The sequence below is a fragment of the Triticum urartu genome, chromosome 4 (genome assembly GCF_003073215.2).
Source record: "Triticum urartu cultivar G1812 chromosome 4, Tu2.1, whole genome shotgun sequence".
NCBI lineage: Eukaryota > Viridiplantae > Streptophyta > Magnoliopsida > Poales > Poaceae > Triticum > Triticum urartu.
Window position 1 is genome coordinate 265,276,523 of NC_053025.1, and position 11,770 is coordinate 265,288,292.

Here is an 11,770-nt window from a genome sequence, read left to right on the forward strand (position 1 = left end):
TTGCCATGAAGCATCTTCCCCTGATGCTTGAAGGGTCAGCTAGAGCTTGGTTGAATCAGCTGGCTCCAGGCAGTATTTTCAGTTGGTAAGAGTTGGCCCGAGTGTTCGTCAGAACATTTGAGGGCACGTGAAAATGGCTAGCAGGATTGACAAAATTGTAGCATTGCGTGCAAAAGCCGAATGAAACTTTGAGGGATTACATCCAGAGGTGGAACACTTTACACCACACCGTGGAGAATGTGTCTCACCATCAAGCAGTCTGCGCCTTCAAGGAAGGCGTTCGGTACCGGGAGCTGCTACGTCTTGAGCTTGCGTTGGTTTTCCCCGAAGAGGAAGGGATGATGCAGCAGAGTAGCGTAAGTATTTCCCTAAGTTTTTGAGAACCAAGGTATCAATCCAGTAGGAGGCCACACTCAAGTCCCTCGTACCTGCACAAAACAATAGCTACTCGCAACCAACGCGATTAGGGGTTGTCAAGCCCTTCACGGTCACTTACGAGAGTGAGATCTGATAGATATAATATTTTTGGTATTTTTGATATAAAGATGCAAAGTAAAAATTAAAGGAAAAGTAAAAAAGCAAAGCAATATTAAAGTGATTGAGATTGATATGATGAGAATAGACCCGTGGGCCATAGGTTTCACTAGTGGCTTCTCTCAAGAGCATAAGTATTCTACGGTGGGTGAACAAATTACTGTTGAGCAATTGACAGAATTGAGCGTAGTTATGAGAATATCTAGGCATGATCATGTATATAGGCATCACGTCCGTGACAAGTAGACCGAAATGATTCTGCATCTACTACTATTACTCCACTCATCGACCGCTATCCAACATGCATCTAGAGTATTAAGTTAAAAACAGAGTAATGCCTTAAGCGAGATGACATGATGTAGAGAGATAAATTCATGCAATATGAAATAAACCCCATCTTGTTATCCTCGATGGCAATGATGCAATACATGCCTTGCTGCCCCTTCTGTCACTGGGTAAGGACACCGCAAGATCGAACCCAAAGCTAACCACTTCTCCCATGGCAAGAACTACTAATCTAGTTGGCCAAACCAAACGGATAATTCGAAGAGACTTGCAAAGATAACCAATCATACATAAAAGAATTCAAAGAAGATTCAAATATTATTCATAGATAGACTTGATCATAAACCCACAATTCATCGGTCTCAACAAACACACCGCAAAAAGAAGATTACATCGAATAGATCTCCAGAAGAGAGGGGGAGAACTTTGTATTGAGATTCAAAGAGAGAGAAGAAGCCATCTAGCTACTAACAATGGGCCCGAAGGTCTGAGGTAAACTACTCACACTTCATCGGAGGGGCTAGGATGATGTAGAAGCCCTCCGTGATGACGGCCCTCTTCCGGTGGAGCTCCGGAACAGGCCCCAAGATGGGATCTCGTGGATACAGAAAGTTGCGGCGGTGGAATTAGGTTTTTGGCTCCTGTTCTGATCGTTTGGGGGTACGTGTGTATATATACCGAGGGGCCCACGAGGCAGGGGCGCGCCCTAGGGGGGGCACCCTCGTGACCTCCTCTTTGACTCCCTGGCGCAGAGTCCAAGTCTCCTGGATCACGTTCGGTGAGAAAATCACGTTCCCGAAGATTTTATTCCGTTTGGACTCCGTTTGATATTCTGTTTCTCCGAAACACTGAAATAGGCAAAAAAGAGCAATTCTGGGCTGGGCCTCCGGTTAATAGGTTAGTCCCAAAAATAATATAAAACTGCAAAATAAAGCCCAATATAGTCCAAAACAGTAGATAATATAGCATGGAGCAATCAAAAATTATAGATACGTTGGAGACGTATCAGGCATCCCCAAGCTTAATTCCTGCTCGTCCTCGAGTAGGTAAATGATAAAAAAAGAATTTTTGATGCGGAGTGCTACTTGGCATAGTTTCAATGCAAATCTTCTTAATTGTGGTATGAATATTCAGATTCGAAAGATTCAAGACAAAAGTTTATATTGATATTAAAATAATAATACTTCAAGCATACTAACAAAGCAATTATGTCTTCTCAAAATAACATGGCCAAAGAAAGTTATCCCTACAAAATCATATAGTTTGGCTATGCTCCATCTTCACCACACAAAGTATTTAAATCATGCACAACCCCGATGACAAGCCATGCAATTGTTTCATACTCTAACTTTTTCAAAACTTTTTCAATCTTCACGCAATACATGAGCGTGAGCCATGGATATAGCACTATAGGTGGAATAGAATGGTGGTTGTGGAGAAGACAAAAAGGAGAAGATAGTCTCACATCAACTAGGCATATCAACGGGCTATGGAGATGCCCATCAATAGATATCAATGTGAGTGAGTAGGGATTGCCATGCAACGGATGCACTAGAGCTATAAATGTATGAAAGCTCAAAAAGAAACTAAGTGGGTGTGCATCCAACTTGCTTGCTCACGAAGACCTAGGGCAATTTGAGGAAGCCCATCATTGGAATATACAAGCCAAGTTCTATAATGTAAAATTCCCGCTAGTATATGAAAGTGACAACATATGAGATTCTCTATATGAAGAACATGGTGCTACTTTGAAGCACAATATATGAGACTCGCTATATCATGGTGCTACTTTGAAGCACAAGTGTGGAAAAAAGATATTAGCATTGTCCATTTTTATTTATTTTCTTTTTTTGGGCCTTCTTTTTTTATTTGGCCTTTCTCTCTTTTTTTATTTGGGACAATGCTCTATTAATGATGATCATCACACTTCCATTTATTTACAACTCAATGATTACAACTCAATTCTAAAACAAAGTATGACTCTATATGAATGCCTCCGGCGGTGTACCGGGATATGCAATGAATCAAGAGTGACAAGTATGAAAGAATTATGAACAGTGGCTTTGCCACAAATACTATGTCAACTACATGATCATGCTAAGCAATATGACAATGATGAATGTGTCATGATGAACTAGATGGTGGAAAGTTGCATGGCAATATATCTCGGAATGGCTATGGAAATGCCATAATAGGTAGGTATGGTGGCTGTTTTGAGGAAGGTATATGGTAGGTGTATGATGCCGGCGAAAGGTGCGCGGTATTAGAGAGGCTAGCAAAGGTGGAAGGGTGAGAGTGCGTATGATCCATGGACTCAACATTAGTGATAAAGAACTCATATACTTATTGCAAAAATCTAGAAGTTATCAAAGCAAAGTATTACGCGCATGCTCCTAGGGGGATAGATTGGTAGGAAAAGACCATCACTCGTCCCCGACTGCCACTCATAAGGAAGACAATCAATAAATAAATCATGCTCCGACTTCATCACATAACGGTTCACCATACGTGCGAGCTACGGGAATCACAAACTTTAACACAAGTATTCTTTAAATTCACAACTACTCAACTAGCATGACTTTAATATTATCACCTCCATATCTCAAAACAATTATCATGCTTCAATCTTTTCTTAGTATTCAACACACTCAAAAGAAAGTTTCACAAATCTTGAATACCAAGCATATTATTATTAAGCAAATTACCATGCTATTAACAGACTCCCAAAATAATTTAAGTGAAGCATGAGAGATCAATAGTTTCTTTAAAACAAATCCACCACCGTGCTCTAAAAGATCTAAGTGAAGCACATAGAGCAAAATTATAACGCTCAAAAGATATAAGTGAAGCACATAGAGCAAAACTACTTAGCTCAAAAGATATAAGTGAAGCACATAGAGCAAAACTATTTAGCTCAAAAGATATAAGTGAAGCACATAGAGCAAAACTACTTAGCTCAAAAGATATAAGTGAAGCACATAGAGTATTCTATCAAATTTTAATTCATGTATGGCTCTCTCAAAAGGTGTGTACAGAAAGGATGATTGTGGCATACTAAGACACAAAGACACAAATAATACAAGACACTCCAAGCAAAACACATATCATGTTGGTGAATAAAAATATAGCTCCAAGTTAATTACCGATGGAAGTGGACGAAAGAGGGGATGCCTTCCGGGGCATCCCCAAGCTTTGACTTTTTGGTGTCCTTGGATTATCTTGGGGGTGCCATGGGCATCCCCAAGCTTATGCTCTTGCCACTCCTTGTTCCATAATCCATCACAAGAATTCACCCAAAACTTGAAAACTTCACAACACAAAACTCAAAGAAGAAAACTCGTGAGCTCCGTTAGCGAAAGAAAACAAAAGACCACTTCAAGGTACTGTAATGAACTCATTATTTATTTATATTGGTGTTAAACCTACCTTATTCCAACTTCTCTATGGATTATAAACTATTTTACTAACCATAGATTCATCAAAATAAGCAAACAACACACGAAAAACCGAATCTGTCAAAAACAGAACAGTCTATAGTAATCTGTAGCTAGCGATATGGAACCCCAAAAATTCTAAAATAAATTGATGGACGTGAGGAATTTATCTATTAATCATCTGAAAAAATAATTAACTAAATAGCACTCTCCAAATAAAAATGACAGCAGTTCTCGTGAGCTCTAAAGTTTCTGTTTTTTACAGCAAGTTCAACAAGACTTTCCCCAAGTCTTCCCAACGGTTCTACTTGGCACAAACACTAATTAAACACAAAAAACACGACCAAAATAGAGGCTAAATAATTTCTTTATTACTAAACAGGAGCAAAAAGCAAGGAATAAAAATAAAATTGGGTTGCCTCCCAACAAGCGCTATCGTTTAACGCCCCTAGCTAGGCATAAAAGCGAGGATAGATCTAAGTATTGCCATCTTTGGTAGGCAATCCATAAGTGGCTCTCATGATAGTTTCATATGGTAATTTTATTTTATTTCTAGGAAAGTGTTCCATGCCCTTTTTTAATGGAAATTGAAATCTAATATTCCCTTCCTTCATATCAATAATCGCACCAACCGTTGTAAGGAAAGGTCTACCAAGAATAATAGGGCAAGAAGGATTGCAATCTATATCAAGAACAATGAAATCTACGGGTACATAATTCTTATTTGCAACAATAAGAACATCATTAATTCTTCCCATAGGTTTCTTAATAGTGGAATCCGCAAGATGCAAGTTTAGAGAGCAATCATCAAAATTACGAAAATCTAGCAAATCACACAAAGTCTTGGGAATAGTAGAGACACTAGCACCCAAATCACACAAAGCATAAAACTCATGATCTTTAATTTTAATTTTAATAGTTGGTTCCCACTCATCATAGAGCTTTCTAGGGATAGAAACTTTCAACTCAAGTTTTTCTTCATAAGATTGCATCAAGGCATCAACAATATGTTCGGTGAAGGCTTTATTTCGACTATAAGCATGTGGAGAATTTAGCACGAATTGCAACAAGGAAATACAATCAATTAAAGAGCAACTTTCATAATTAAATTCCTTGAAATCCAATATAGTGGGTTTAGCAACATCTAGATTTTTATTTCTTTCAATCCCACTTTCATCAATTTCATCATTAAGATCTAAATACTCCGAATTTTTAGAACGCCTTCTAGGTAAAGGAAGATCATATTCAGTTTCATCAAGATTCATATTGCAAAATAAAGATTTAATTGGAGACACATCAATAACTTTTAGATCTTCATCTTGATTTTCATAGGAATTCGGTTTGGTGGCCATCTTATTGACTAAGGTGGCTTGCATATCCGAAATTTCATCAGTCATCTTTTCTAGATGAGCAATTTGGGATCTTATACCCTCAAATTATTTAGACATATCATCAAGCTCTTTATTCATATAACTCATAAAACTTTTTTGTTCCTTAAGCTCGTTTCTAAAGAAATTATTATGCTCAAATTGCAAAACCATAAATTTCCTAGCGTTGGTTTCGATCTCCTCTAACCTTTTAAGGTGAAGGTCACCAAATCTCGGTTGAGCCATCGCGACAAACAAGCAATCTAACACACGAGCAAACAAGAAGCAAGCGGGCAAAAAGAGGCAAAAAGAGAGGGAGGATAGAGAGAGAGAGAGAGAGAGGGCGAATAAAACGGCAAGGGTGAAGTGGGGGAGAGGAAAACGAGAGGCAAATGACAAATAATGTAATGCGAGAGATAGGGATTGCGATGGGTACTTGGTATGTTGACTTTTTGCATAGACTCCCCGGCAATGGCGCCAGAAATCCTTCTTGCTACGTCTTGAGCTTGCATTGGTTTTCCCCGAAGAGGAAGGGATGATGCAGCAGAGTAGCGTAAGTATTTCCCTCAGTTTTTGAGAACCAAGGTATCAATCCAGTAGGAGGCCACACTCAAGTCCCTCGTACCTGCACAAAACGATAGCTACTCGCAACCAACGCGATTAGGGGTTGTCAAGCCCTTCACGGTCTCTTACGAGAGTGAGATCTGATAGATATAATATTTTTGGTATTTTTGATATAAAGATGCAAAGTAAAAAGTAAAGGCAAAGTAAGCAAGATTAAAGTGATGGAGATTGATATGATGAGAATAGACCCGGGGGCCATAGGTTTCACTAGTGGCTTCTCTCAAGAGCATAAGTATTCTACGGTGGGTGAACAAATTACTGTTGATCAATTGACAGAATTGAGAATAGTTATGAGAATATCTAGGCATGATCATGTATATAGGCATCACGTTCGTGACAAGTAGACCGAAACGATTCTGCATCTACTACTATTACTCCACTCATCGACCGCTATCCAGCATGCATCTAGAATATTAAGTTAAAAACAGAGTAACGCCTTAAGCAAGATGACATGATGTAGAGAGATAAATTCATGCAATATGAAATAAACCCCATCTTGTTATCCTCGATGGAAACGATGCAATACGTGCCTTGCTGCCCCTTCTGTCACTGGGTAAGGACACCGCAAGATCGAACCCAAAGCTAAGCACTTCTCCCATGGCAAGAACTACCAATCTAGTTGGCCAAACCAAACGGATAATTCGAAGAGACTTGCAAAGATAACCAATCATACATAAAAGAGTTCAGAGAAGATTCAAATATTATTCATAGATAGACTTGATCATAAACCCACAATTCATCGGTCTCAACAAACACACCGCAAAAAGAAGATTACATCGAATAGATCTCCACAAGAGAGGGGGAGAACTTTGTATTGAGATTCAAAGAGAGAGAAGAAGCCATCTAGCTACCAACTATGGACCCGAAGGTCTGAGGTAAACTACTCACACTTCATCAGAGGGGCTAGGATGATGTAGAAGCCCTCCGTGATGACGGCCCTCTTCCGGGGGAGGTCCGGAACAGGCCCCAAGATGGGATCTCGTGGATATAGAAAGTTGCGACGGTGGAATTAGGTTTTTGGCTCCTGTTCTGATCGTTTGGGGGTACGTGTGTATATATAGGAGGAAGAAGTACGTCGGTGGAGCACCGAGGGGCCCACAAGGCAGGGGCGCGTCCTAGGGGGGGGGCACCCTCGTGACCTCCTCTTTGACTCCCTGGCATAGAGTCCAAGTCTCCTGGATCACGTTCGGTGAGAAAATCACGTTCCCGAAGATTTTATTCCGTTTGGACTCTGTTTGATATTCTGTTTCTCCGAAACACTGAAATAGGCAAAAAAGAGCAATTCTGGGCTGGGCCTCCGGTTAATAGGTTAGTCCCAAAAATAATATAAAACTGCAAAATAAAGCCCAATATAGTCCAAAATAGTAGATAATATAGCATGGAGCAATCAAAAATTATAGATACGTTGGAGACGTATCAGGAGCTCAACCTGAAATTCTGTCGGACAGGAGACATGTCCTTGACTCGAATGATGGATGTAGCCACCCGGTACGCCAACGGCGAAGAAGAAGACCGACTCCGCAGTGGCAAGAGCAAACCAGTCAGCCAGGACGCTGGAGGAGGTAATTGCAATCGGAAGCAAAAGCGCAAAGCAGAACCTGCGGCGCTTGGAGAGGTTGCAGCCGCAACCCAAGGGAAACCTAAAGGAAAACATAAAGGGCCCTGGACCCCTAAGAAGGTGAAAGATTCAGCCGGGAATGACGTGTTGGATTTACCATGTCACATTCACATCAAGAAGGATGAAGAGGGAAATCTTATCTATCCCAAGCATACCCCTCGGCAGTGCCGAGTCCTTATTCAGCAGTTCCGAGAAAAGCAACCAAGTGAGAAGGAAAAGGAGTCTGATAAGGATGAGGACAAGGAAGAGGATGATGATGGGTTTCCCAATATCAATTCCACTTTAGTGATTTTTGTTGATGCTGAAAGCAAAAGTCGACTGAAAGTCATCAAGAAGGAAGTAAACATGGTTGCTCCGGCAACGCCGACGTATCTGAAATGGTCAAAGACTCCTATCACATTCGACCAATCAGACCACCTGCCGCATGTTGCCACTCCTGGGAGGCAAGCGTTGGTGGTCGACCCGGTCGTTGGGGGCACCCGACTGACCAAAGTCTTGATGGATGGTGGCAGCGGATTGAACATTTTGTATGCTGAGACCCTCTGAGGGATGGGCATTCCGATGTCCAAACTTAGTGAGAGTAACATGTGGTTCCACGGAGTTATACCAGGAAAGAAAGCCGATTCACTCGGTCAGATCACTCTTGACGTGGCTTTTGGTGATTCAAAGAATTACCAGAAGGAAAAGTTGACATTTGAAGTCGTGGATTTTCATAGTGCCTATCTTGCTATCCTGGGAAGAACAACGTATGCCCGTTTCATGGCTCGACCGTGTTATGTGTATCTCAAGCTCAAGATGCCTGGCCCTAGGGGCATGATTACAGTCACTGGTAATCGGCAGCGAGCAGAAGAGTGCTTTCTGAAGGGCTCGAAGATTGCCAATGAACAGATGGCAACAATAGAAATGGAGGAATACAAGAAGACAACAGATCCGAGTGATTTGTTGAGAGCTAAGAAGCCTGCTTCAGAGTCTGCATTTAAGTCGTCCGGTGAAACGAAACCAGTTCACATTCACCCGACTGATCCCAATGCTGCTCCGACTCATATATCAACAACACTCGACAGCAAATAGGAAGAAGCGCTCATCCAGTTCCTCTGTGAGAACTGGGACATCTTTGCATGGAAACCTTCTGACATGCCAGGTGTACCCAGAGAACTGGCTGAGCACCATTTGCGAGTCGACCCAAAAGCAAGACCTATCAAAGAACACATCCAACGGTCCTCCGTGGAGAAAAGGAAGGAAATTGGTGAGGAAGTGGCTCGGCTTCTGGCAGCTGAGTTCATCCGAGAGATTTACCACTCCGAGTGGCTCGCCAATGTAGTCATGGTTCCCAAGGAGGATGATTCACTCCGTATGTGTATCGACTTCAAGCATATCAATCGGGCCTACCCCAAAGATCACTTCCCTCTCCCTCGCATCGATCAAATAGTTGACTCAACCGCGGGATGTGAGCGACTGTCCTTTCTGGACGCATATTCTGGGTATCATCAGATCCGACTGTATGGACCCGACGAAATAAAAACAGGTTTCATCACCCCATTCGGGTGCTTTTGTTATGTTACCATGCCCTTTGGTCTCAAGAATGCTGGCGCCACATTCATGCGTATGATACAGACGTGCCTGCTCACTTAAATCAGTCGGAATGTTGAAGCATACATGGATGACATCGTGGTTAAGTCGCGAAAAGGTTCCGACCTCCTGACCGACCTCGCTGAAACCTTTGCCAACCTGAGAAGACATGATATCAAGCTTAACCCGTCAAAGTGTACATTTGGAGTGCCAGGCGGAAAGTTACTCGGTTTCCTCATTTCCGAACGTGGGATCGATGCTAACCCAGAGAAAGTTGGCGCAATACTCCCAATGAAAAGCCCTGTGCGCATACACGACGTTCAGAAGCTTACTGGTTGTTTGTCCGCCTTGAGTCGATTCATCTCTCGTCTCGGTGAAAAGGCATTGCCTCTTTACCGATTGATGAAGAAATCTGATAAGTTTGAGTCGATTCATCTCTCATCTCGGTGACGCAGCATTTGCAGAGCTCAAAACCCTGCTTTCCACCCAATCGGTGCTCACTGCTCCAATCAGCAAGGAACCTTTACTGCTTTATATTGCAGCCACTGGACAAGTTGTCAGCACTGTGCTCACGGTCGAGCGGGAAGAAGAAGGTAAAGCCTACAAGGTTCGGCGCCCAGTGTACTATATTTTTGAAGTCTTAACTCCGTCCAAGCAGAGATATCCGCATTATCAGAAGCTTGTCTATGGAATTTACTTGACTTCGAAGAAGGTGGCACATTATTTCTCAGATCACTTCATCACAGTCGTCAGCGATGCTCCATTGTCAGAAATTCTGAACAATAGAGATGCAACTAGTCGAGTGGCAAAGTGGGCGATTGAACTCCTTCCGTTGGATATCAAGTTTGAGGCAAAGAAAGCAATTAAATCCCAAGCGATAGCAGATTTCCTCGTCGAGTGGATTCAACAACAGCAGCCGACTCAAGTTCAGTTGGAACATTGGACTATGTTCTTTGATGGTTCCAAGATGTTGAGTGGCTCTGGCGCTGGAGTTGTTCTAGTATCCCCGCGAGGTGATAAACTCAGTTATGTCCTTCAGATTCACTTTGACTCCTCCAACAATGAAGCTGAGTACGAAGCACTTCTGTATGGGTTGCGAATGGCCATTTCACTCGGCGTCCGTCGCCTAATGGTCTACGGCGACTCAGATTTGGTGGTTAATCAAGTAATGAAGGAGTGGGATGTCAGAAGCCCGACTATGACTGGCTATTGCAATGCAGTGAGAAAGTTAGAAAAGAAGTTTGAAGGTCTAGAGCTTCACCACATTCCCCGATTGAAGAATCAGGCAGCAGATGACCTGGCAAAGATAGGTTCCAAGTGAGACCCCATTCCCAGCAATGTGTTCTTGGAGCATCTTCACACACCATCAGTCCAGGAGGATCCCTTCACAGAAGAGCCCCCACAACCTAAAAGTTCTACTGATCCGATTGAAGTCGAAGTCCCAGCTGTGGTCGACTTAGTCATGGAGGTTTTTGTCGTCATCCCTGACTGAATAGTGCCGTATATCGCATATATCCTTAGGAAAGAACTTCCAAAAGACGAAATGAAGCATGACAGATAGTCCGTCGATCTAAAGCCTTCACTGTGATAAGTGGTCGATTATACAGGGAAAGTGTGACCAGAGTTGCCCAGCGATGCATTACCCCAGAGGAAGGTCGAATGTTTCTCAATGATATCCACTCGGGGACCTGTGGTCACCAAGCGTCTTCACGGACAATCGTGGCTAAAGCATACCGAGCAGGTTTTTACGGGCCGCGAGCAAATGAAATGTCAAAGGAAATAGTCGACAAGTGTGAGGGTTGCCAGTTCTACTCCAACATGTCTCACAAGCCCGCTTCAGCCTTGAAGACCATTCCACTCGTCTGGCCATTTGCCGTTTGCGGGTTGGATATGGTTGGACCCTTGAGGACTGGCAGAAGTGGTTTCACCCACCTGCTTGTTGCAGTCGACAAGTTCACTAAATGGATTGAAGCCAAGCCCATCAAGAGCCTCGATTCGGGAACTTCCGTCAGCTTCGTCAGGGGGTTAACATTCAGATTTGGAATCCTGCACATCATCATCACAGACAATGGTTCAAACTTTGATTCAGATGAGTTCAGAGCTTTCTGTGCTTCCCAAGGCACTCGGGTCGACTATGCTTCAGTCGCTCACCCATAGTCGAATGGACAAGCAGAAAGAGCAAATGGTTTGATCCTCCAAGGGTTGAAACCTATATTGATGCGAGACCTCAAGCATGCAGCTGGCGCCTGGGTGGATGAGTTACCATCAGTGCTATGGGGTCTGAGAATAACACCAAATCGGTCTACAAGCAGGACTCCCTTCTTCATGGTATATGGAGC